Here is a 26,737-nt window from a genome sequence, read left to right on the forward strand (position 1 = left end):
CAGCTGCCATGGAGCACCAGAACGTGCCCCCAGTGAGAGGGCTGCTGCAGAGCCCTGCAGCTCCTGACTTGCTGCAGTGAACCCGTGGGTGGCGAGTTCAGGGTTGAGAGCTGAGGTAACACCTGCCACTCTCTGTCCCCGTGCTCGTCTCGGTGTGTGTCCCCAATGGCAGCATCTGCCACCTGCATGAGGGCAGTTCGGGGGATTTGCAACCTGCCAGGCTCATGTTTGCACCCCAGCGAGCTGCCCCTCTCTCATCTTACACTGTGGGAGAGCCCCCTCCAGCCTGATGGTGCTCAGCAGCCGAATTCACTGTGCCCACCACCTCCACAATTTTGGGGGCTTCAGATGGGAATGAACTAGCAGTGCTGTGAAAGACAATCCCACAAACCACAGCTGGATTTCCTTGGCCGGAAAATGAGCTACCTCAATCGATGCACCCAGCCACTTCAATGTACCACAGTACAAGCAGAGCCTCTGCCCTGCACAAGACACAGAAACTGGGGTTTTTTTTTCTTCACCACCAAAAGGCTAAACACTCCTGGTTTCCTTTCCCCTCGTACAGGATATAAGAAACTTCTTATTTTCCCCTGATGCTCATAAGCCTATTTGCTTTCTTACATTTATGATGTTTCCACAGAGTGATGAGAGTCAGTCAGGATAACAAAAAGATAGTTCTTGTGTAGGAAATGCCTGGATATCCAAAACAGCTTCTGAATTTCAAGCTTGGGGACAGCCAGATTTTCACACGCCTTTCGGTCATGCATGATCCTGCTACCCCAAAATGGAAAGAGGCAGTTAGCTTTTACCACCTGCCCCAAGAAACCTCTGCCACTCACCTTGTAAAAAACCTGAGGGTTTGTGGGCACATCTTAGTTGGCTTATATTGCTTTCCTGGAGTTGGTAAGATAGTGCAGCCAAGAGAGCTGCAATGTCAAAGCCGCACTTCCACTACTCACACAAAGCTCCCACACCAGTACTGCTCTTCTAGATCCACTTAATTGTGATAGTTAGGCTTGAATAGAGAAAGAAAGAGTGAGAAATTACTTAGGCAGGTTGGACTAAATCAGCTGGGCCTGACAACATTTGTTGTAAAGTACGTGGTGAGTAGTCTCAGAGGCATTTGTGGTTACCCTCAGCACTTTATAGAAGACGGGTGAGAAGTCCAGGAGACTGAAGAGGATAAATATGTTAAAAAGGGAGAAAAGGAAGAGTAGAGAATTATGGATCAGTCACTCTAATCTCATTTTCTGCAAAAAGTATTAAAACAAATAATTCAACTATTTGTAAATACCTAGAAGAAAACAAGGAGGTAACTGACAACCAATATATTCTTCTCCAAGAACAAATTGTCTCAAATCAAAATATTTTTCTATGATCAGGCATTTGAGTAGGAGGAAGCAGTATGTGTTCTATATCTTGATTTTAGTAAAGCTTCTGATACTGTCTTTCATGATGTGCTTATAAACAGGCTAGTTCCCCATGTTATGTTAGATGGCAGCACTAAAGCGGGAGCAGGGCAGGTGAGGACACTGGACTCTGTGATTTTCAGTGGTCCATTGACAAAACTGAGGATAGTACCACACAACTATCCAGAAGACCTGACCCGATCTAGTATTATTAAATATTTCAGTAATAACCTAGATGATGAAACAAGAAAGCACAAGTCCTACATTTTCAGAAGCTGCATGCTGGGGGAGAAAACAAGACTTTCAAATGACCACAAGAATTAAAGAAAAGTTCTGGAAAGAGAGAATGTAATTCAGAAACAACACATGCATTGTTCTGTATGTAGATAAGAATTTGTTACTTATTTAATTGCAGTTAAGTATATTAGAAAAGAATGAAAAAAAAATATTACTTTCCCCTTCCCTGGTGCTTTCTCTCACTTCTTGGTATTGTACAACACCTGAGCTTGAAGCCCCTCTTTTACTTATATACTTTCAGAAATATCCTTCCTTGCATTTTATTTCTCTTGCTAACCTACAGTGTAATTTCCACGAGGAAGGCTTTTATTACCATTTTAGTATAACTCCTTAGTATGATGACCTACATTTCATTTTCTGCATGTTTCCTTCTTACACTGAGATCAAAGGAGAGCTAATGATTGAGACACTCTGGTCTTACTAAAATTCCTGTCCTCCTTTTGCACTAAGGTGCTGTGTGTTTGTGCCTCAGAGCATTTCTTTAGCAAACTGCCAACTCTGCTATTTCCTATAAACTCACTTTTTGTAAGGCCACTCACTTGCAGCCTCATTTCTATTTCCCTTTACCCTTCATGACCCATTCCCATGGATCAATTTTCTGATGCAATTTTTCTAGAATTCATTGTCCCAGTATTTCTGTACCTCAGCTGGATGCAGAGAGCTGTCTGGTTAATTCTGAAGACTCTAAATCCACACAGGACCAAAATGCACTAGGAATCATTTACTGAAATGCATGACCTTGAAATAGCATAGTTCCATAGCACAGATGGAGTTTACCAGATGTCTGAGACTATGAAATTTAAAAGATTCAGTACTTCAGAGTGGTTTAAACAACTGAGATTGCAGTATAGGATAGAGATACTGGAAGTATATTTAAGCAAGCACATTTATACAAGGATCCATGATTTTCGTGCCCAGACTAGTTTACCCACCATGCCTTTACAGTGGACACTTACCTGTGCAATGCAGGTACATCCAGAGGACAGTGAAAAGTTTGCTCTTCATTGATGTGAAATGTGGGATTCTTCCTTGAACCACCAGAACTGGTGTGGTGGTGATAAACCCTCTGTTGTTGGCTGTCCAATGTTTGGTTCTTCAAGATGTCATGTTCTGATCTCTTGGTGGCAACTGAAATGACCGAAAATCCATATAATGTGGGATCAGCATCTAGCCAGAAGAGCTGTCCTTCAAAACACTCACATCATCTTTTAAATTTCCAGTGCTAAAAATAGGGCAGTAAGGATTCTTCATTGAGATGGTGTCTTAAAATGGTGGTGGTGTTAGCAATGGGGTTTGTACAGCAAGGTCCTGTCTGCAGAGAGTTTCACAGATACATAAACATTATTCTTTCTCTGGCTAAACGCTACCTGGGGACATTAATTTCTTTCAAGGAGATATTTTTCCTGTCCCCTGTCTCTTTTTCATGTATCCTATCACCAAAATGCCACGTTTCATCATACTTCCAAGATGGCCCAGCAGTTGAAGATTCCCTTAATCTTCTGGTCGACTCTTAGCTACTGACCATGGTTGCCTATTAAACATAACAGGGCATCTCTACTGCTAGTAAATAAAGGACAGGCTAGTCTGCCTGTGTTTTTAAATGTCACAGCTTGCTGAAATCACTGCTATTGCTTAGTGAAACTGTTTTCTCAGCCTACAACAATTTGCCTCAGCACTGTCATTTCATCATGTAAGCGTTAGTTGCGGGTGAACGGGAGAAGGTTCAGCAGTTCATTTTCTTTGGGCATGAGAATTGAGATGTCAATGTAAAAATCCTGTAAAATGTGTCTTTTTCTCCTGTACCATTCTTCCCATTTTTTTCTTCCCATTCTGTGGGCAATTCCTTGTTGGCAAACTCCCTCTCTACTGATTTCCTCTGCCGGTCTTGTCCTCAGATTCCTCCACCAAGTCCTGCAGCCTAGGGGTCTCACCATACCCCCTGTACATCTCAGCACATGATGAACAATGAAGTCAACTCCCTTTCCACCCTCTTCCCATCATCGACAGGCCAAGGAGCTCCTTCTCAGGATACGGGGTATTCTGAGGTACTGCTGAATGCCAGCCTAAAGACCTGGAAGGGTGTTTTTCCAAAACTCAACAGACATACACTACCCAAGTGAAATTGTTGTCTTCTGGCTTGCCCCAATTTACGTATGGGGAAATAGGAGTGGAAGAAGAACTGCTGGAGGTGAGAAAATAGGCTGTTTCAGAGTTTCAGCAATTCCTCTTCCTCTCCTTTTCCTCCTGCCCCAGCCTACATACCTCAAGGAAACCCTATATGCGTAGCAGAATGCCCTATATTTAGAATACCTTCTGTTTGGCTCCAGAGGCACTTGAGCTTTTGGTTCAAAGGTGATGTTAGCAGACTTTGCCAAATCCATCATATTTTGACCAGTGAGGCCTATTGCCAAGAAGAAGAAAAGCCCTTGTTCAAATATGTGAAATTAGTTTGTACTGAGATTTCAGCTGAGGAATAAACATTTAATTTTTCATATTTGTACAAGTTGGGTTTTACCACTAATTTAAAGTGGATCACATCGGTGGATTCTGTACCAACATGTTGTAAGACCCAGTTTCTGTCACATGGAAATTACCGTCTGAATAGACAGAAGAAATATTATTATCCCATTCGCAGACAGGGCATTCAAGCACAAACACGCTAAGGAATACGCCTGAGGATATGCAGAAAGCCTACATCAGTCAAGTGAGCCACAGTAGGGAATAAACAACACAAGCCCTTTACTTACTCCTTCTCCAGACACTCTGTATCTTCCTTTAAATCAGCCTATTAATTCACCACCAGCAGCACCGCAGGTAAAGAAGCTGTTGAAATAGGTTTTTTTCATTGTTATTTTTTATGTACATGAGAACAAGGGACTGAAGTCAATATGAATCAATGAGATCAATATATCTGCTGTAGGAATTAATTAATTGTATATATATATAAAAATATTATATTATGCTTGTTTATGCTCTTAAATCACTGAAAATCAGAAGCTATCTGAAAAGTGAAAATGTACCTACTGACTGAAGAATGGGGAAATTAAGGTAAAAACAAACAGGCCAGCTTGATAACAAGTGCATGATAAACAGACATTTTACTGAAAAGGGGACTTTTCAGATATTTCCATGACATGTTGTTGCCACTTGAAATGTGGTGCCTTCTGGTCCTGTCTCAGAATATCTGGCAGAACATGTTGTATGTAATCAGATGCTATTTTTTCAATGTATAATTTTTTTAAATTCTGTCTTCTCTGATAATCATCTTGCAAGACAAATGTTCTACTTGCTAAATAATTTCCTTCAGAAAAATCGAACAAACACATCTCTAGGATTTTCTGTTACTAGCAACTCCGACTCCCATTTTTAAAAGTTCATAACAAAATAAAGCAAAATTTTTAAGATGCTTTGGCTCACTATAAAATCTTTTATTAAAGGAAAAGATATGAAAAAAAGTAGTAATCACAAAAATAATAATGGAACAAATTATAATAATCATTAAACCTACCATTAAATCTAAATTTATATTTCTATTAGTTACATAGAATAAACAGTCACATTGAGGAGCTTACACTGTGAGCCCACTGAAATGTGGACATTCACCACTCACTGAATTCACTCCTGTGCTTAAAATGGCACTTTCCTTTACTACCTTGTAGTAACTGAATGCTAATCAGTAATATTCTAGCGAACTCTTACCCAACTAAATAATTTCTTGGTTCCCCAGCAAGAACTTGTGCGTGGACATTTTCCAAAAGCATTGGCAAGGCTAGGGCCTGATTTTAACCAGCAATGTTTTAAAAAGCAAAGGACAAAAAGGAAAGTGGTGAAAATGAAATCAGCAGAGATGATGCTAAATAACACATTCAGTGGTGATGAGAGTGTTTGTAAGATATCTGACCGTGAGGTCAGCGCATCTTCCCTGGCCGTGGCAGAGCTTGTGCAGGAAACCAGCAACTTTTTCTCACATTATCACGTTCGTGGGGAGCTGTGTAGGGAAGCGCAGAAAGTGACCTGCAGTTTTCCTGGGTTCTGGCATCAAGTCTAGTGCATTAGATTTGCATTTCTTCAAAACAGCTTATAAGACACAAGCAAATATTTGTGCACTTGGCTCCCCGCAAATGAAAACATTTAAGTTCTCGCTTGAGCACTGCCTGCTAACAAGGAACGCAGTGAAATAGGAGTGGATCAGGAGATTAAATTCAACTGTGCTGAGGTCCCTACAACTGCGGTATGCACTGCTGTACCGTCTTGGACAAAACGCAGTCTGGTTCCCTGGACCAAAAAACCGTGCATGAAGTTCAAAGATCTGCCTTCCTGCAAGTTGTCTTTCCACCAGCCACATCTCACCCCAGCCATCCTCTCCGGTACAAGGCCTCCCATGCACAAGCTTTTTGCTTCTGATCATATTCCTGCCTCACTCATTCCTTTTGCTGTTCCAGGTGGCACCGTAGGCCTGCTCTCCAGGCCTCCTCCTAGCCCTGAGTTTGGTCACAGATGAGGCAGAATGAGAGGCTTCACTCTGCAGTCACGGCAGCTCCTCGAGGAGGACACCCAGAGTGAACTGGCTCTTCCTGGACAACCCTTTGCCTGGGGAAGAGGATAAATAAAGGCCCTGAGTTTCTGAAAGTCTTTGTCTCTATAATTGCTTTATCCCTTGTTGGCTGAAGACTCTGGGCCAGGGAGATGAGCTCGGAGCAGTGGAAAAACCAGTAGCAAGATGCAGAACTTCAAAATGAAACCCGCTGGCACCACCACTGCACTGCGTGGTGGTTGCCCCTCAGAGCCTAGTGACCTCTGAGTCCCACCAGCCAGTCGCCAAGCAGGCTGTGGTGGACAAATCCATCATAGGCAAAGTTGTGATTAAAGATCCTGAGGCCATCCTCCAAACTGATCCTGAGGCCATCCTCCATTCTCAGTTTGGACTGCACGAGTCAGAGGTATTGAAACATCCAGGCCACCGCTCTCCAGAGGTTCCCTATCTGACAAGGCCCACTCTCCCATTCAGTGCCCGTCCCAGAGCAGCTGCAACTACTTAACCTGCAAGGGCTACCACTCAGTTGTCAGTAGGCCTCAGTAGACCCACCAACAAAGATTCACAGACCTCCTGGCAGGCTTCACTAGAAGGCCTCATGATATCTGTGTTTTCCTCTCTTCCAGCATCAGGTTCAAAGGGGATGCTGAAATCTTCTTTCCAAGCAGGATCATTCACAGCATAAAGTGGAATTGGCTGAAACCCCTCTGTGCTGTTGGGTGATGAAGCCAAACCCACAGTGGAGAACAGGGCTGGTTTAACCACATGCTATGAAATGCTATGAATAAGTGGAATGTGCTTTTTTCTTTTTCTTTGACTACAATATGGCAGGTCCCGATTGACAGACTAGACACAAATGTGCAAACTGCACAAGCTGCACAAACCAGTGCAGCCCTGATGACTGCTGTGTCCTACACAGCTTCTGCAAGGAATTGGCTGAGCCTTTCCATCTGGACCTGCAGAACAAGGACTAGTTTCTCCAGCAGCTTTATGCCCATCTTCTGCAGTCTGAGAGAAGCTGGAGAAGACAGATGACCCCCTATGTCTGATCATGCCTTCATTAACGGGGTGAACTGAGCAGGTTAGGGTGGAGTCCAATTAACTACACGTGACTTTCCTATCTCGTTCTGTTTCCTAGAGGAGGGGTTTAGGTTTGCCTGCTTTACCCACTCACTCCCCAGGGGACCTCAATCCACACTTCTTCTGGGCAAGCATGGTTCGTCTGACTGTGTCTGTCCTGGCCCTCTATGTCTTTTTTGACCTCTCGAGCATTTTGGCATGCGGCTGGGACTGCTGCCTCCACAACCCTCAGGAAACATCACAGGCCAAGGGCTACATGTTTTGCTGAAGAAAAATGCGGCTGACAAGTGGCTGTGCCATGTGGTTCAGGAAAGGGGGGAGGGTGAGGAGAGATTTGCTTGCTGTCTGCTTCTTGGGAGGCGGTGGAGAGAGTGGCAGAGGGAATAAGGCTGTGTAAGCAGCTTGTATGGATGGAGGAGTAAGACTTGATAAGGGCTAGAAAGGCAAGGGGTGGAACTGGCTGGCTGGATCCTGCAGGACAAAAAAAGCACCCTTTCACCAAGGAAACTTTCTTTCCCCCTGTCCACAGTGACACAAGACCTTCTGTCCTGTCCCGTTCTCTCCCTTTTTTATCTCTAGAGAAATTGGCCATTTCCCCATTTACCTAGGCTTTTGGCCAACCGCTCTATTCATGGAGTGGCCATGCCTTCTGAACATCACGAAAGGCCACCTGCACCCTAGATGTTATTAAGCCTCTCTGTGCTGTGGAGAGGAGATTCCCCAATGGTCACCATGTAGTATGGAGCCTGCTGCCATTTTGTGTCCTTTCAGTCTATACCTAAAGAGGTCTCTGAAGAGAGGGGGACACAGAAGACATTACTCTTCCTTGTGCTCCATTAACTGGCCTACCTGGCACTTCTTGGGAGCATAACTCAGTGGCTTTAGAGGGAGCCAGAAACTCTCCTGGCAGAAGCTCCAACTTGTACCCCCCTCCAATTGCTCAAAAAAATAAATTCATAGAAAAGCAGCCCACTTACTCAGGCTGGAATGAGAAGTACTGGCATAGGGGATTGCTGATGCAGGCTGGGGCTAGGAGTGGGCTGAAGAGGTTTCCTGGGTTTGTCTTCTCTGGGGGACTCTGTGGGGTCTAGAAACGGGATCCAAAGGATACCTGCTCCTTGTGACTCTCCTGCATGGTCTGTGCAGAGCAGGGATGTCCAAAGGAGTGTCTGATTTAGTGGTATACTCTCACTGGAAGATGTGTTCAATGTGTCTGTACCACATCATAACATGGGGAACAGCTGCCATGTCACCACCCTGTGTGGTTCTTTCCTCAGGTCTTCGGTATGGACACCTTGAACCTTGTTCTCATTACCAGCTGGCAACCTTCTGATACTGCTGCAATGCCGTTTCCTTCAAGTTTTAGGTTGCTCTGCGCTGGCTTTCCCGGAAGAAGAAAAGGATTGATGTTATCAAACAAAAAAAAAAGCCCAACAAAAAAAACCAGAGAGATAAAAGAGACAGGTGCTTCGGCAAGGGGGAACAGCAACAGAAGGTACGGCAGGCAAAGCAGGGAAAAGATTAAGCAGGGGAAGTCTTAGGAAAGATGAAGAAGTGAGTTGCAAAGGTTAGAGGGCTAACAGACAGCAGGAAACATGAGGAGCCTGACACGTTTTGGGCCTCTGTACATCCTGAAAAGCACCTCAGAGTGTCACAGGATCTCCCAGAGAACTTCAGTCCATGCTGGAGGATTTTGTGACGGTGTGGCCCACTTGCTGCTTTGAATACTTTAGGAGTGGGCACATAGTAAGTACCCACCTGAAAGTGGTTTGGTTTCCTCTAGAAAGGATGTAGTCTGCATGCGCCAAAACTGCTCTGTGGTCCAAACCAACATGGGGACAATGGGGGGCATTCGCTCCAGAGCCACACCAGCACTCCAAGCCAAACTGCATAGATATCTGCAGCTGATGGCCGGCATTGCACACAACACAAACATAGCTGCTGCTGTAAGGAAATTACAAACCAAGGACAAGACAGTGATACAGCCCCGAGGTTAGACAGAACAAGCAGACCCCTGATTACAGCTTGGCACCAGGTCAGATCACAAGCACAGTCAAACCAAGTGTTACCAGGAGTATTAGCCATCCCCAAAGGGACTGGGAGGGAGCAGGCATGTCTGTGGCTTCAGCCGCAGCCCGCAGCAGTGAGGATTGCTGGTGGCTGTGGCCAAGGAGCCTCCTCCACAGCAGTACTGTGCCTAAGGCAGGGGGAAGCAAGTCCAGCTTGCTCCTCAAGAGGGACATGAGAATCACATCACCAGAAGTCATTAGCTGATGCAGCCAAAAGATGTGGTCTGTTCATTTTGCTTGGATTTACCTGATATTAGTGAAATGATAGAGACTCATGTTAGTATTGGCATTAAGCTTTTTACACTTAGGCCCAAAGTGATAAAGAGACTTTGGCTTCCAAATAGTTTCATCAAGCCATGCCTTCACATTTGCTGAAAATTCTTCTCGGTTTGTTGAAAGCAAGATTTCACACTACATGCTTGACCAAACATCTTTGTAATTCCCGCTCTCAGAAAAGTAAAGTCATTTCTCATTTCATTGTAGGAAGTCACAAAAACACACCTGTCATTCATCCATGCCCTACAGGCTTTTTAGACTGTTTTCTTTTGGCACTTGTCTTACTATTGGAGAATGTTTCTAGATAATTGGGCAATGAAGTGTTAATGCTTTCCAGGGCGGGGAGTGAGGGGTAGACCTTTTTCCAGAAAGAAACAGAACAACGTCTAATGTAGACAAAACTTCAGGTTTTTTCTTTGTTGACCTTTCAATGTGGTGTGTATCTGAGCAGGGATTAATCCTCACCACTTCTTTCTTTCATGTCAGACAGGATTTAGTAACGAGAGGCATAGTGCAAAGACCATCTTTTCTCGGCATTTGGGAATGGATTGGACACAGTTATAGTCCTTACATCCACAAGCAGCATGATTGTATTATTTTTGTGTTTCAATATATAAAAAAAGCTGCCCTAGGGATAACAGGCAGGTCTAAGTAATGCACACATAACATATGGGCTCCTGCTGCGTATTTTTGACACTCCTTAACAGTGAGAATTAAGATCTATGGCTTTCATCTTTCAGCTGATAACATCAAGACAGGCTGCAGTGACTACACAGAGCCTTCCTGAAATCAAATTGGTCTCTGAGCAAACACAGCAGTTCATGTGGGAACTACTAAATAAGAACAATTTAGAACTGTAGCTTAAACTGCAGTGTATATAGAAACAAGTCCTATTTACTGCAGCAGATGAAGCTGTAGCTGATAGTTGTCTCTGACTTGGTTCTATGATAAAGGGTCACACTTTTATTAGGGATATGGACAGGAACTACCAACAGCAGCTCATAGCTATGCAAAGAGGTAATCTCCGGTGGAAAAAAAACCCGACCGTCACCAAATAATTCATCTTGCATTCCACTTGTGATCCCTCCCACACAAATGGGGGAAGGTGTGTCATGATTCAGATCACTGCCAAAATAGCACGACGTGGCATTTCTTAGTTTAATTGTTTCAACAGAGCATTTATTTTTTCTATAAGAATGAGTTTGATTTGAGTTCTCATCCTTGAAATACCAGGGTGAACTTCATTAAATGCAGTTTACCTTCACTGAATTACTAACAAGACCCCTGGTGCTGTGGGAAGTAAAGCAGACTGCACACTCTCCAGGCAGCTAAGCCAACACGTCATGTTGCCAGTCACAGCCATACCCTCCCGTGTCCTTCAGCACGTGTTCAACATAGGACAGCAATGGTCTGTGGCAAGAAGAGAAGACTGCTAGCAAGACCCCTGAGAAGGCTGGATTTTGAGGGAGAAAGCCCAGGGGAAACAGGGTGACCCCACTACTGGGAATTTGAATCAGACAGACTTCTACCTTCTACCTTTTTAATCATGAGCCTTAAGAGACTGCCTCGGGAGTCTCATGAGAACATCAACACGCAGCATTGAGAAGAAGCCCTTGTGTGCCTGTCACACACCTTACTCACATGTATAATTTACTCATTTCTTCAGTCAATGCTATTTTTTTCCCGTAGAAATGTCAGGAGTGGCTTCTTATATTAGTAGTTTCAACTCAGCACTTACATATTAGGGACATAGTAAGTACTTTAAAATAGGTTCATAGTAAGTTCATAAAGCCTTTGTAAAATCTCAATGCATTCAGCATGTACTTGTCTTTTATATGTCAGTCTGGCTTTCTCAACAGTAAAATGAAGACAATGAATCCCTAGTTAGACAATTACCTGCTTAAAACACTGGATTACACATCCAAGGAACTGAAATGCTTTTTAGAGAAATACGCGAGTGCACGTGTGACTACTAAAAAGCTATTGGGTTTTCTAACTGTACAATTACCATATCAAAAGAAAAATACATGGCAATACAAAGTCAGTTGTAGAAACAAATCAGAGTAATGGGCTACAGTTTCCCAGATTTTTCCCTACTGAATGATAAACATGTATTTGTACCACTTAGTGATACACTACATTGAGATTAAGATGAATTTGATTTGATCGCAATACTGGGTTCCTGACCTCAGAGCATCCACGGCAAGCACGATGAATGAGGAAGTTGGAAACCACAGCAAAGTAAGCAAAGTACTCAGCAATTCACCCCGAGAGTGCTGTTTTATCTATCCTTTGTTAAGGGATTAATGCAACACTGATTGAAATTGGTGAGGATTTAACTGCAGAGTTAATAAGAATTGTGAGCTATTGATTATGACAGAAAAAAGGGCTCCTGCAGTCACTATGGAGGGCACGTGAAGAAATAGAGAATACATTTACTTTTTAAGTGTCCTAGTGTTTATCTGAAAGTAATCTTTAAGTTCACACAAAGTGCATTAGTTCTCTGTAGCTGACAGAGGCAATTCCCTTTCACCTTTACACTGAGATAGCCTTCCACTGCACTTCCGTAGGGCAAGCCACAGGTTGCATGCAAAAGAAGATTTCTTCAAGGGAACTAATAATAATAAAATAACATGATAAATATAGGTACCCAAGACAGAATGTATTCTGTGGTCCAGCAACCAATATCTATATTTATTTAACATTTTTAAAGGCCAAGCCTAGGAGAAGTGAAACACAAGGACTGAGATTCAATCCATACATCCTTACAGGGAAAAGCCTCCTGAGTCTTTCAATTCCAGACAGCACCTACCCAGAAGGTAGTTTGCACAAGTTACTAGTGATCTTGGACTTCGCCCTTCCTTAAATAACACATATAACAAACATCAACACCACAAATAATAACACCTTCCACCCTACCTCCCAGCAGCAGCTGAAACAAAAATCAGTAGAATAAGAAAAGCAAAGAATAAACCCACAGCACATGACAACGCTGAACAAATGTGAAAGCAGAGCTGCAGTCTGGCTTGCAGTAGCCCTTCACCTCCACTTGAAATCCTGGAACAGACAGCCATGACTTAGCTAATATACACGTTAGGGATAAAGAATGGATTCACTTACACAGTATTTGCAGTGACAGTAATTTATTCAATAAAAAGCAGCTCATGCCCATCCTGTCACAAATCTCTAGTAAATAGAGTCTATCTATCTCTCCACCTCCTTCTTATTCCTGTCATCCTTGCCACTCATTATTCTCTCCACAGTCAAGAGTCACAGCACCTGATGCATCGCTTCACTAGCACTCAATTCTTCAGTTAAAATCTCACCAGAGACATCCCTCACTGCGAAAGCTCAACCACAACTCAATAGGATTATTGCTGACCTCCCTCCATGGCCTCCCAAACCCCTCACAGCTCTTCCTTACTTCACCCTAGGCTGGACACAGTACAGCTCTGATATAGCAAGTCATCTTCCCCTTCACACTGTCTTGGAGTCCACTTCTTTCAAGGAATTCCTTTGCTGGCCTTCTGCCTTTGTGTTCATGTTTCCCAGCTTCAGTGACTGACACAATCTCACTTCCATCATTGCTGCCATTTCTCCCTTTCTTTCCTTAAAGCTTTCCTAAGCACCTCTTCCTGCTGAAACCCCACATCTTTGCCATCATCTCCTTTCTTCAGTTGCAACATGCTAAAAACAAGATTTTGTTCAAGTAGTTTGAAGACAGAATTACAGTTAATGGAAGCTTTTTAAAGATCATAAATGTCAAAGATCAGAGATCATCTATCAGTCTAATACAGTGTCTATTAAAATGTGTCCTCAAGCTCTGTTTGATGCCTCTGTAAAACCGGAAATAGCAATAACACTAAGGAAAGGGGTAATTGCTGAGAATTTCCAAGAGCTGTAGCACATGCCAGGGATAAAAGATGGAGATGACAGCAATCGAGGTTAGACTTGTCTGCCTGGCCCTCATAGTGAGATTTTGCACTGAGCTCTCCTCATGCTCGTCTCCACCAAGATGACAGAATGGGAACTCATTATCCCATAAGTTAAGATGAATAGCTAGTAGGTGTGATGGGAACATCATTTGAGGCTTGTAGTAGCTCATTTTCCCTAAGTAAAGAGGAAAAAAAGGTATTGTGCATCAGAAAAGTAAGAAAGTATCCTCAGGCTTCTCCTTGTACACTGTTATTCATGCACAATCTGTACCCCAGGGTCTTTCCTTAGGCATTATCAAACCTAGAGAGAGAGAACAAGATTTAAAAGTTCAGGATGTCACTAAGAGCATAGTTAGGAGAGCAATGAAGGAGGGGAGCAATGGAGGAAGGGACTGGAAGGTAGAAAACAGTGTCATAGGTTAAAGTAATTTTAAGTAAAAAAACCCCAAACAACACAAAACAGGGAGTGGGAAGCTAGTGAACGTGGATAAAAATAGAATCGAAATGTAAAAAAACGAACCGTGAACATCAAAATGTTCCAATATCTAATATATGATCATTCCTACCATATACATACCAGGAACAAAGTGAAGACATCAAAGCAAAAGAAATGGGAGAGTGTAAAGGAGACAACAAAGTCTAAATGAAGTGTCCATTTCAATATTGAACCGTTTCACAATTTTCCCAGTTTCACTAAAATAGATCATTACAAGCAAGTAGCATTTTCCAGAGGGAAGCTGGTTGGTTTTTTTTAAAAATAGAATGTTATCAGCTCTTGCTATAAACAATACTTGTCTCTGTGCCCAGATATTTTGCCTTTGGGAGCAAAGCAGGTTTTCTCCCCCCATCCGCTGTTCTTGGAGAGATCTTACAGTATTCCCTCATGGTGCCTTCCCATGGTTCCAGTGAAGAACTTGGTGTAGTCTGGGGCTACGGATAGATCATGATAAATTTTATAGAGAGGAAAAAAAGATTACAAATCTGCTTCTAGAAAGTTAACTTTCAGGTCATCTGCTGACAGGTTCCATACTACTGCCGGGTTACTGTTTTAATTAAGGTACTGCCTAGGAATATCAGACAGAAATTAGGAGTCTATTTCTGAACACAACGTAGAGATAAATAACACAAATTTCACCATTTCTAATAAGAGAACAAAAAAATGCTAGCCAAATCCTGTGCCCAACTCCGATAGTTTCATCTCAGAAGCTCACAGTCCAGGAGTTGGTTCTGAGGCAGCGGAGACACCAAACAGTAAAGGACAACAGGGGCAGGCAAGAAAACAGGCAACAAAAAAGGGAATGAATTCTAGCAGGAAACCAGGACTTTGAGGACACAGCTCCTTATTTGCTCACCCTCTGTCTTCTAAAAGCTGTGATAATGGTCCCCGCAGTGCAGTTTGCCATAGGGCCTTTTCATTATTTCTGTCTGGTTTTATTCAGGGGGAGTCACTCAAGAATTAGGTAATGGAAAGTAATAGTAAAGGTTATGAAAAAAGCATGATAGTGTTCAAATTTTAAACCGACTTGGAAGTGAGCCTTGCCTTTACCTCTTCACTGGAGGAGAAAGGTGGAAACTTGTGTTGTACACTACTGATAAATACTCACCCGATGTAATAAGACCTGCACTAAATAATCTCTCAAGTCAACCACATTTAAGAAGTTCACTGGAATTTTCTGCTTTTCTGTTGAAGGGTCTTCTAACTAACTTTTGCCGTTCATTCAGTATGAGGTCCCATAGATCTACAGACATTATATAATCCTCCCTAATTACTATGAACCATTACTTCTCCACTAATCATCATTTTTTCCTACTCTGGTAGTTTGCTTGTCCTCATTTTAATCAGTCAACTCATCCTACGAGTCAGAATCTGTATAAATGTCAAGTCAATACTTAATTCTGTTAAGGTTGAAATTGAAAACCTTATCTCATAAACTAAACTACATTTTGCAGTCTGGGCTCTGAGTCAAAGTCAGGTGACATGAGGGAAAGCTCAGAGAATCGGAAGAAATTCCTGGAACATTTTGTAAGCGAGTGACAATAAATTGCGTGTCCTACCAAATTCCATCTCAGGTAGATCCCTGCCATCCTGCACTAGAGCGTACTGTCAAAGGCTTACCATTTCCAATAAAGATTATTCTATTTTAGTAGGGACTTAAGGGATATTCTGCATCCATTAGTGGCCTGCTCAGTGCTGAAAGGCTTAATGAATTGCTTGAGATATCTAGAATACTATATTACCACTCATTTATTGGAAAAGTACCAGGCAGATTATCAAATTATTATCTTTTTGTATATATTTTTTTTAATTAATGACTAAGGAGACACTTCTTTTAACTGCAGGAAAATTCGGTAATCATTAAATACATAGAGATTACAAGCCATAGAGAAATTTAAAAAAACACCATATAAAGGTTCCTTCAGACAACAGTAGGTCCTGAATATACAAAGATTTTCTAATTTCAAAGCTTCAAGAGGACACCATTTTTGTGATTTGGCAGAAAGAAGAATGGAGAATTGCACTCCTGCTTAGATGTTTGCTGGGAACTCAGTCTCCCAGCATGGTGACTTTTTTCTTGATGGTTTAGATAGATGTAAGATTGAATTTACAGCTAAATTAGCTTCATAATATTAGTAAATGAGACTGCACTGCTCTGTATTTATAGTCTTCTTGGAAATGTTCTATTCATCTGCCCTTTCCAAGACAGATATCAATGAGCAGACTAAGAACTCCAAGCCAAACATTTTCCAGAAAAAATAATTTTATCTTTTTTTAGGTTCATATTATTTTACTTATTTTAGATATAATCAAGTGGAGGCACTAAAAACATAGGGTTTTGAGCTGCTGAGTACCCTGCATTTTCTGTGAAAGATATGCTTAAATAAGCCAGGTAGAATGCACCCCTGGATGGGACCTGTTTAGCCTCTGAGAAGTAAGGAATATTTTATGGCTTCTCACAGCCCCCTAGGACTGCTTTACAGGCACTAGTAAGGAAAATGCAAACAAAACAAAAGAAAACAAAACAAAACAAAACAGGCTGTGCTGCGAAACATAATAATTTCTCATTTGAACAGACCCTACAGCAGAGCAAGTGCAAACTTTAGAAGTCTCACCACTAGACCTGGGCATTCAGCTCTCTGGAAAGTGTCCCCTCTTCTGGTGGCTGTTGAGCCCCGTAACTACTAACTCAGGTCATCAATATCTGTGGAAAGATTGCCATTTTTAAAAAATTGCTTGTTTTCAACCGAAACCTAAAATGTTAAGACAGATTTGCAGACTTATAAAAACCATAAAAAACTTTTCTCAGATACAGGTCTTCAGGTTTTAGCATGGACTTCAGTAACTGAATTCCGAAGTAGTCTTGAGGCATGACTGGAATGAGTTTGGCAAGCTCTCCCATCCTGAGCAACTGACCATGAATTTTTACTCCGTCAAACATAAAAAACCCTCTGCTATCGACTACAACCAAACCCAACCCCTCCCTCATATTTTACACATCACTTACTCAGGGAAATAGGGTGGGGTTAGTGTCCTTGCAGTAAGGGAAGGGGAATGCAGAGCTACAACAGAAAAGAGACAAAAGTCAATATTTTGTTATCCTCCATGCTGGCAACCACACCTCCGTTGCCCAGTATCCTGCCTTCAAACCCACATCCCACTAGGGCGCTGCAGAGAGCGTCGCCAGCTCAGACCAATTTGTGCTAGAGGGACTACAAGCACAGAGCATCATTAGGCTGTTTTTGGGTTTGGGAGACGGCAGAGACTGTTTGAAATCACAGTTGCCTCTCCTGAGCAGCGAGATTCAGAAGGGATATTTTTTCCCCTAAGTAGGACACTTTAAGAGGATTTATAAGACCTGTTCGGGAAAATGAGGAAGGGTCCTCACCGTTCTCCTTTTTGTCTTGCTATCCAGCAAATGAAATACAAATTAACCCTAATCTGTAGCTTCCCATTTACACCTGTTTCTTTGATGTGCTTCTCACCGAGGAACAGAAAGTCCAGGCTGCCACCACGCTACAGCCAGCCTGAGCTCCGTCAGACGCGGATTTCTTGCAAACCTGCGCTGCCGTTCTGCCTGCTGCCAGCCAGCCGGCGAACCTGGAGTCACTGAGGGTTAAAGCACACTCCGGGACACAGGCTTGGCTAACTGCTGTTATCCAAACAAGTTGGCAGCAACTCCGTTTTCCACTGAAAAGAAAGACTCCTGTGTTAGGTTTGATAACTTCACCTTTCATTTAATAAGTCTCCTCAGTATGAAATGAACTGAAATGAGAATCCTGCATTATGGGCTTAAAACCATCAGCTTTTTCACCGATTTCAATTTTTTTGAATTATACAACAGAGTACCTGGGAGGTACTGGGGTGGAGTACATTAGGCCTTAGGCAGCACCTGAGAAAGATGGCTTTCTAAGTCAGGCTCTCAGCTTGATTTGCTTCCTGCTTTTGAGCTGCTGCATTCACTGTCTCTGTTTTGTTTAGCCTTTCTTGTAGTGTCTCCTCAAACAGTGAATTCCTCCGCACAGGGACTGTCTCTCACTGTGTGTGTATGGAGCCCAGCAAGATAAACTTCCATCCAGGTCTTGCTGAAATACAAGTAACCAGCTAGTTTGATTGTAGCCAGAGATATACCTCACTAAAACAATGGGATATAAACACTGACCTTCATTTAAAATGGTTTCAAGAAATCAGTAAATTCCTCTTTGAGAGCTGATCCTTGAAATGATAATGTCCAAAATATAGCACACAAACCCAAGCAGAAATGCAAGCCTAGCTAGAAACCTGAGTGTGGTAGGAGGTATTTGTTGAGTCCTGCCTTGGGTAGGGATGCGTGTCCCTGGGCGCTCATGCACAGATACGAAATGCAAAAGAAGGCACAGAGCAAAGAGAAAAGGAAGCTCACCCTGAACAAACATGGCAGCGTAATCATGAAAAACACCCCGGTGAGCAAAGGAGGGTGTTGGCTGTTAGAGCATCGACTGACAGTTTCTGCTCCAGTGGTTCTCCTGTGCTCAAGGAAGGATGACTGGCTTCTCAAATAAACAAGATCTGTTCCTAGCAGTACCTCTCTCTTTCATCAGTTTCTCCTAAGTGAGACAATCAACAAGATCCTGATTTTTTGGCTAGATATGCACATCAAAGAAGTATCAATATTAACAATGCTTTTTAGTGTAGCAGGAAAAGAAATGTCAGGACAAATAAGCCAGGAAAGGTACACATGTGCTGTGTTTGTCCTTGAGTGACAGCAAAAAGCAGGTGGCACAAATCCCCAAACCTCACTATTTAGAAAGTTTTTCTCCCTCGATTATCTGCTGCGCTGTGACTTTTATTCTGCCTTTGCTGCATCAGCTCACATGTGATCAGTCAAAAAGAAACAATACTGATTTTCTGAATCTATAAACACCAAAAGCTCTCCACGAGCACAAAGGACCAAAGAGCCACGGGTTCATGCCGCAATCCAGACCTGCAGAGACACCATGTAATTCTGCTTCCTTTTTTCTCCTAGCAGAACAAAAACTAGACTTACATACTGAAAGGAAGAGTCACCAAAGGGCGTGCTAGGTGACCTATCAGACCTTTTGCAACTCTAACATCTGATTCAGTGCAAAGAATGCAGACCTGTGAATCATGACACTGATCTGAACAAGCAGTGACACGGCTGGAGCCAAAATATCTCCAAACATTTCCACTGTACCCAATGCCTTATCATAAGCATATAATGAACAGAAAAAGATGATGTGTTTGAGACAGAAACACAAACCAGAGGGTGGTGTGCCAGCCTGATCCCTCCCTACAGAGGTAGCAGTCTTCGGGCTAAAGACTGCGTGGGCAGGGGATGGAAAAGAATCCCAAACTCAGTACCTCGCAGGCAGGCGGAGGATCTGATTCACGTTGTAATCATTTGTAATAGCCTGCAGCCGTAAGGCCAAATCCTTTCATCTCCTCAGATCTCATAAGCTAAGCAGTGTTAGCTGGATCAATATTTGCAGTGGAAGGTCTCCAAGTGGCACCGAAGCAGGCAGGAAGCGATGCTGATGAGGGCTGGGCTCGACCCAGCACTGAGCCAGAACTGCAGGACGAGGTTTGGAAGGAGTTACTCTGGCAGTGTTGCCACCTCTTACACAGGGCTGTAAAGGGCAGCTCCGGTGATACGTGGTCAATAAAAGCACCAGGCCACTTTCTCTGTGAATAGGGTTTCCTGATACCCTGGACAAAGTCCAGCCTAAGCAATTGCATCCTAACCCCTTGCGCAGCTGCCACTGGAGACAACACGGATTCTCCCTGCTAGCAAACCCTGCACGGGTTCCTGGGCTTTCTTTATGTGCTGATCTAATGCAGTCCAGAACCACGGCAATCCGCAGTTCTAATTAACTTTACAAATTTAACAGGCTAAGGCTGCTAAGCTTGGTCTGAAGTCTCAGACTGATTTCAATAAAACCTAAGGATACGGTTAAGGAATGCATTGGTTTTCTTGAGCTGTTGTCTCCAGTTAAAAATAATGTGCCAACAGAAAATGCTAAGTTTGAAATGAGGATCTTTGCATATGCTTCAGCCCATTTTGTCTATTTTGAGAATGGCCAAAGAATTCAAGACTGAAAAAATAAGTACAAGCAAAATACAGTTGTCTCCTTGTTACTGAAACAAACACTAAGTCATATATTATCATTGTCATAAAAAAGACTTTATCGGGACAAAGAGACTCAATGCTACAGCCTGCAGCAAAGATACCATTAATAAAATAAATCACATCATTCACAACTACAAGTGCTTCACTTTAAAGGCAAAAAATAGGGAGAATAGGACTGTGTGTACTTGGATGAAACAGTACAATCTGTATCAGTGCACTGCACACGTCAACAGTGCTCATACAATGAATAAAGAGGAAATGCAGCACAGTCAAATAACTTTATTAATCTTCTGCACAATGACCTTCTACTAAACTCATATAACCAAAGGTCTACATGCTATATTACCTATCAGATTGCTCCCCTATGAATAAATAAAATTCCACAGAAAAAAAATGAGAATGAAAGCTCAATTATTAGTATCTTTTAAGGCTAGTGGGGAAATATTTCAATAAAATATAAGATTACTTGGGGCCAAATAGGACCACACTGAAGTTTTTCAGCATAATAAGCAAACTGATACCCCTCCTGTTAATACCAATGTCAGCCAAATTTCACATACTACTTGAGATTTTTTTTTTCTTCATGCAAAGCAGCAGGATGGAGGATAGAAACCCAAGCAAGTAGCCACATAGAGAGGAAAAATGAATACAACGAAGGAGCAGCCAGCTGACTAACAAGCCTATAAATATTGACCTGCTAGTCAGCCCATCCATAACTCTAAATCAGACAAAATGATGCTACTTGCCCAGAGAAATACAGAAAGGGAGCTAGAAAGTCTTATAAAAGCAGGAGGAAAAGCAGTGTGGATATGAGCAGGTGATGGAGATACAGAACACAAATATGTAGGAAAGCTACATTAGCTCTGCTATGAACAGAAAACTTGCTTTTCTCAAGGATTTTATGGTTATGCTTCTCAAATGAGAAACCAACAGGCCAAATCCTTCATCCTGCTAAGGAAATTTGGTGGCAATATAGAGTAAAGTGCAGTTTTAAATGAGACAGAGGTTCTAGCATAGATTGCCCAGTGTGTGAGGAGACTTTTTGGTGCCAGCCATTCCAAAGCCCCCTCAGAGGAGGAAGATATGATGTGACAGGAGCAGGGCTGAACTGAAATGCACCTCGTCCAGTCTTTCTTTAACACAAATGACTTTAAGTATGCCTGAGGTTGATTTTTGGGGGACAGGAATGGTTCTGAATTGGAGAGACGCAATAATCTCCCTCCATTAGTTCTGAGGTATGGACTGGGACTTACCCAACACTGATTTGGTTATATACACATGAATGCTGTGAATGTGAAATGTGCAAATAAATACTTTTAAAATACTAACCAAACTCCCAGACAGCTCACAGACACAGTCAGAAGCAGTCAGAAAATATTTTAAAAGTCCAGAACAGTTGCTGAGAAAGTGGGGTCGAATTGTCAAAAGATGAATTTGCTTGAAAAGAAAGCTCTGCATGAAGTCTTGAAGGCGTAAGTAAAAGCTGAGGGCACACCATGCTCAGCAAAAGATGCCATCAATTAATTCCCTAAGTGAGGAAGGCTTCTAAACTTTTCTAGATGAGCCCCATCAGGAGACAGAACAGGGCAAACACAACCAATCTTTACTGCCTTGCAGGGATATAGGGAAAGAGACAGTCATTCAGATTTCTTGGGTCTGGGGCACTACAAGCACACAGGCATGCTCACTTTGTCTACCCGGCAGCAGAGGTAAGGGTCCACATGATGCACCTACATGCGTACATGTGCGACACACCACCAGAATGGCTCTGCTCTTCATCCGACCACTTGGTCCTGGCAGAGACCCTCTGCAAGAGTGTTAAGAGCCCCCACCCTAGAGTAAAGGAGCAGCCAGGGGCATTGTTATGGAGAGAAAGAACCTTCCAAACCTCATATCCTCTCCAAAATAGGATAAATATGTTTTAGCTGCATTGGCTCCAGGTGAATTAGAAAAATAAGGAATAATTAAAACTGACTTTAAATCAGTAAAGCAAAGAGCTACGATTACATGAATATATATGGACAACAGATCTGCCACAAAAGGGCCTCATTCAAAGTCCATAAGGAAAGCTATTTCAAATAGCATTCTTCACAGCAGCATTCTCTTTTATAGCACAGAAGAGATGCGTGGCTGTATTTAGGATATCCAAGCAGAAAGCCCAGAAGCAGAGTAAGAACCAAAGAGTTTTTATGTCAACAGAAAGGTATACTTTCTTCTCCTCTCCTTTCTTCTACTTTACACAAACACATTATGCAGTGACAAAAAAGAGACGGAAATGAAAAGAAAATGGATCAGTTGAAGCCTCCAGGAAAGATAACCTTCAAAGGAAATTTAGCGGAAAATTGAAGAAAATAGAAGCTGAGATTTCTCTTGAACCTCATGGCTACAGAAACAGATAAGTAGGAGAAAAGGCTGCAAGCAGCATTGCTCCTTTTTGTGACAAGAGAGAAAGTCTCAGATATATTCAAACAATTCCAAAGGGAGAAAGATAATGAGAAATTAGAAATACCCATGAATAGGTTTGAAGTCTACTGCTTCTGGACACACATCATTGGCAAGAACATGGAATTTCAACACAGATGAGAGAGGGAATCAAATGATCCATATGTGACACACTTAAAAACTCACAGAAATGCCCAAGCAAACTTTCAGAAGTTACCAATGTTATCAAACCTCCATTAGGCTTTCAGAAACTTTCCCCTATTATTACAGACATATCTGTGAATAAGTAAAAAATCTACTACTTCATCTACAACCCAACACTCCTGAGATTGTGGCATCTGAGTATAGCTACACTAACGACCAAAAATTAACACTTCTTTCCATCAACTTGTTGCTGCCTGTATGGGGGAGGGAGAATCTGGAAAAGGAAAAAATCATGAGAAAAATCTGAGGCAGAAACATTTAATGTTAATATCTCAGTTTGAAATGAACAGCAATTCCAAGAGACAGGGGTTGTTTTGTTTTGGGTGGGTTTGGTCTTCATTTTTTTTGTTTGTTTGGGGTTTTTTTCATCAGAATACAGGCTGATTACTGGGGTTGGGGAAAGAACTCTGGTGTTCCTTTGGCTGTGCCCTCTTGATTTGGTGGCAGGCAGAAAGATCAGCATTTTCTTTACAGTTTCTGGGCTTAATTAATTTGGCTGTTATGGCGGTGTCTCCCTGAAGTGGGGGAAGTCTGCTGGAGGGTGAAGGAGGCAGTGAAAGAAACATGAGATTGTCTTTTTTAAAACGAGGGAGGAGGAGGAGGGATTAGCAGAGCCCAGAAAACAGGCACTGCTGGTTTGTGCAGGGGAATATCCTGCCCCCACTACCTGCCTGAGACCAAACCGTCCCACCGCTGGGCATCCTCTGGTACTCGCAGAATTAAAGTTGATCCCAACAGCAGGAATCTTAACAAAGGGTAGCCATGGTAACGAGGCACTCCTACAAAAAAAAAAGGCTTTTCTGCAACATCAAGGGACTTGCTGGTTACACCTCATTTTCTCTCACGCATTTCCACTGTAAACAAGAAAAATTAAGCATCTGCAGTTCTAAAATGACATTTGCAAGTGACCTGAATCCTTCAAAACAGTCTCATCCCAGATAAGGCAACCAGTTGGAGAAGTAGTGGATACTCTTCCAGTTGTCCAGCTTCCTTCCATGGATGGCAGCCAGTGATCAGCATTAGCAGTAGTCTCACAAAACAATAAATCTTTAAACAATAAGCTACAGATTAAAAGCCTAAGAGGCTCCCCTGTGACCCGTGCAGAAATAAGGGCATTACAGAGAGGCCTGGAGACCAGTGGTGCAGAAAGTTAAGTTGCTGGAGACATGAGTTCATATTTGATGCATGGGTAGAGGTGAAACGGGCTTACAGCCCTCAGACACTTCAGGGATTTGTTCTTACTGCAGCACTCGGGCTGTAGCCGTTTCCTGATGATCAGAGTCTAAGGACTGAAATAATGGATGTGCTGTAGGCAGAAACAACTGAGGTTCAACAGCAGTGCTGTGTGGAAATCTGTACTCAGTACCTGCTTTGTCTGTTGTCAAAAGTACCGTAAAGTACCTGTCATCTTTGGGTTTAAATGCCAACTACACTAGTGAGATTAGTGTAATACTAAACCTAGAGTGGATCATTTCTACCGCTGACCAGTGAAAGACGTGTATTTCCCCTTCTCCTTATCTCTCTCAGAATCAGATAAAGTGTCTGCATCTGCTGGTAACCATCCCTCTCAAGAGCACAACTCTATATTCCCAGGGACATCCAGAGGTATATAAGCAGCACGAGGACACGTGCCGTAATGGACAGTGTGTATGTAAAGTAAGGTGTGCTGCCCCTGACTTTGCAAAATTAGAAGGGGAAAACATGGGCAGTCCACTCTCAGCTGTCATTGATGGGAAACCAATTCCATGCCAGCATGATTAGAAAAGAAGTAGCTGTTCCAAAAAATAGAGGAGTCAGTTGTCGTCTTTATGAAGCTGCTGTTTCTACTGACAGTGCACGCAGCAAAAGAGAGAAACACAAGTCATTTTGGCAGCGACCAGACCTACACCATGACCTGGCTCAGCTCAAAGCACAGGAGAGGAAAAACCCAAACAGAGCTAAAGGCCTCGAGCAGCAGCGCTCTCCGTTTCTTTCATGTGCACAGACAGTACCATCGCACACAGCACAGTCCTCAAGGGAACGGACCATCGGATTCACTGACCCCAGAGCTGCCGCTGCTCAGGACCTCAGATGCATTTGCATGGTGAATAAGAATAATTTAATTTAAAAGGTACTAATATCTCAAATCCAACTGGCTATGAAAAAGGAACACTGCCACAGGACTCCTACCTCAAATGAGGCATTGGATAAGTAAAACCAGGTCCCTTTCTACTAAAAACAAAGCAAAAAAATAAAGCCAACAATGTGGGCACATAAATGGATTTTCCCCTACAGCTGACACTGAATCTAAATTAAACTAAATTGTTTTCATAATTTGCAACCTCTGGTTTCTCCATAATTATGATGTTGTGAAATGAGCAGGAACAGCTAGTATATACCCACAGGGAAGAATTACATTTAGTGACCCTATAATGATCCAGGATGAAGACGATGCAACAAAGGAACCCACAGAATTCATTAATGAATAAGATCAGTAAGAAAGGAGGAAGCTAGAGGTAATGAATGTATATAGGATTTAGAAGCTGCAGGCAGAAGTAGCCAACAGTTTTATGCCAGCAATGGTCTTATCCATAAAACACTTCATTAGAGACAATGATCTTCTGAAAAATCCCCAAACTCTCCCCATCTGCAGAATGCTGGACAAAAAACTATTTTTAAAATACTTTGCCTTTAAAATACAATGTAAAGAGATCTTATTAGCTATTACACATGAAACATTCTGCTAAAAACTAATCTTAACCTCATCTGATTTTAGAGTTGCTGCTTCCATCTGTTTTTCCCTTGCACTGCTGAACTGTCTTTCTGTTGACCATCAAAATTAAAATAATCTCACAGTGATACTGTGTTCTCCTTTTTGCATCTGCTATTATTCTGGGCCTGTTAAGTGTTTATTAAAAAAGGTATAAGCAAACCAATAAGACAGGTGACTATGGAAAATTACAGAATTACAGAAAGTTAGAAGGAATTTCCCTTCCTACACACAATTTTCCCTTGTTTCTTTCTCACAATGCTTTGCTCCTTGGAGAATGAGAACATACATAACAGTAGGTAAAGAGAAGGCAAAAATCATTTGAAGCTTATATTATGGTATCACTCAGATAACCCAGTCATTACTGATGGCACAGCATGTCATGGTCCAAACATGTCTAGTACATGTTACATACATACCGTCTGTGTCTCCATAAAGCTTATCTGACAACCTAGATAAGATCAAAACACAATTTTATGGTGGGAAGAGCTCATCTAGTTAACACAGTGTTCTGGCTAAAGCATAATTTGAGGGGTACCTTTTGGGAAAGGCAATTTCCCCTTTGCTGACATAGTTTGCCCTAATTAAATTGCGGTTGCATATTTGCACCTGTGACTGATCTGTACAAACAAAGATTTTGATTTGTGTTCACGCTTTGACATGCAGATACAAAAGCAGAGAATAAGCTTTAGCCTGCTCCAGCATCATTAAAGAATGCAATATTCCATACGTGCGAACTCTATCCTGCCTACTTAACACTCCTACCTTACAGGATTAAATATACACTTGCTTCTAGTGAATAATTACATCTGGTATCAAAATTTGACGGTGTACTCCAACTGCCTGATAAAACATGAGAGAAAGCTGAGCATCATAGCTGCCATTTTCTTCAAAGTCCATCGCTGAGCAACTACATGAGAAACCCATCTCCTTACCCTCAGGGACTAGGCATCTACCAGTGTTCTGAACTGTTAGAAAAGACCAATTATTCAGAAAATAGTATTCTAAAGAATTTTCAAAAAAATCTTATTATTAGAAAATTATTCTTAGAAAATGTGAATTCTTTATTAAAAATAATCTTCTGTCATTACAAACAGTATTATAAGCAGCAAACAACTG

Source organism: Ciconia boyciana, chromosome 6, assembly GCF_034638445.1.
Source record: "Ciconia boyciana chromosome 6, ASM3463844v1, whole genome shotgun sequence".
Classification (NCBI taxonomy): domain Eukaryota; kingdom Metazoa; phylum Chordata; class Aves; order Ciconiiformes; family Ciconiidae; genus Ciconia; species Ciconia boyciana.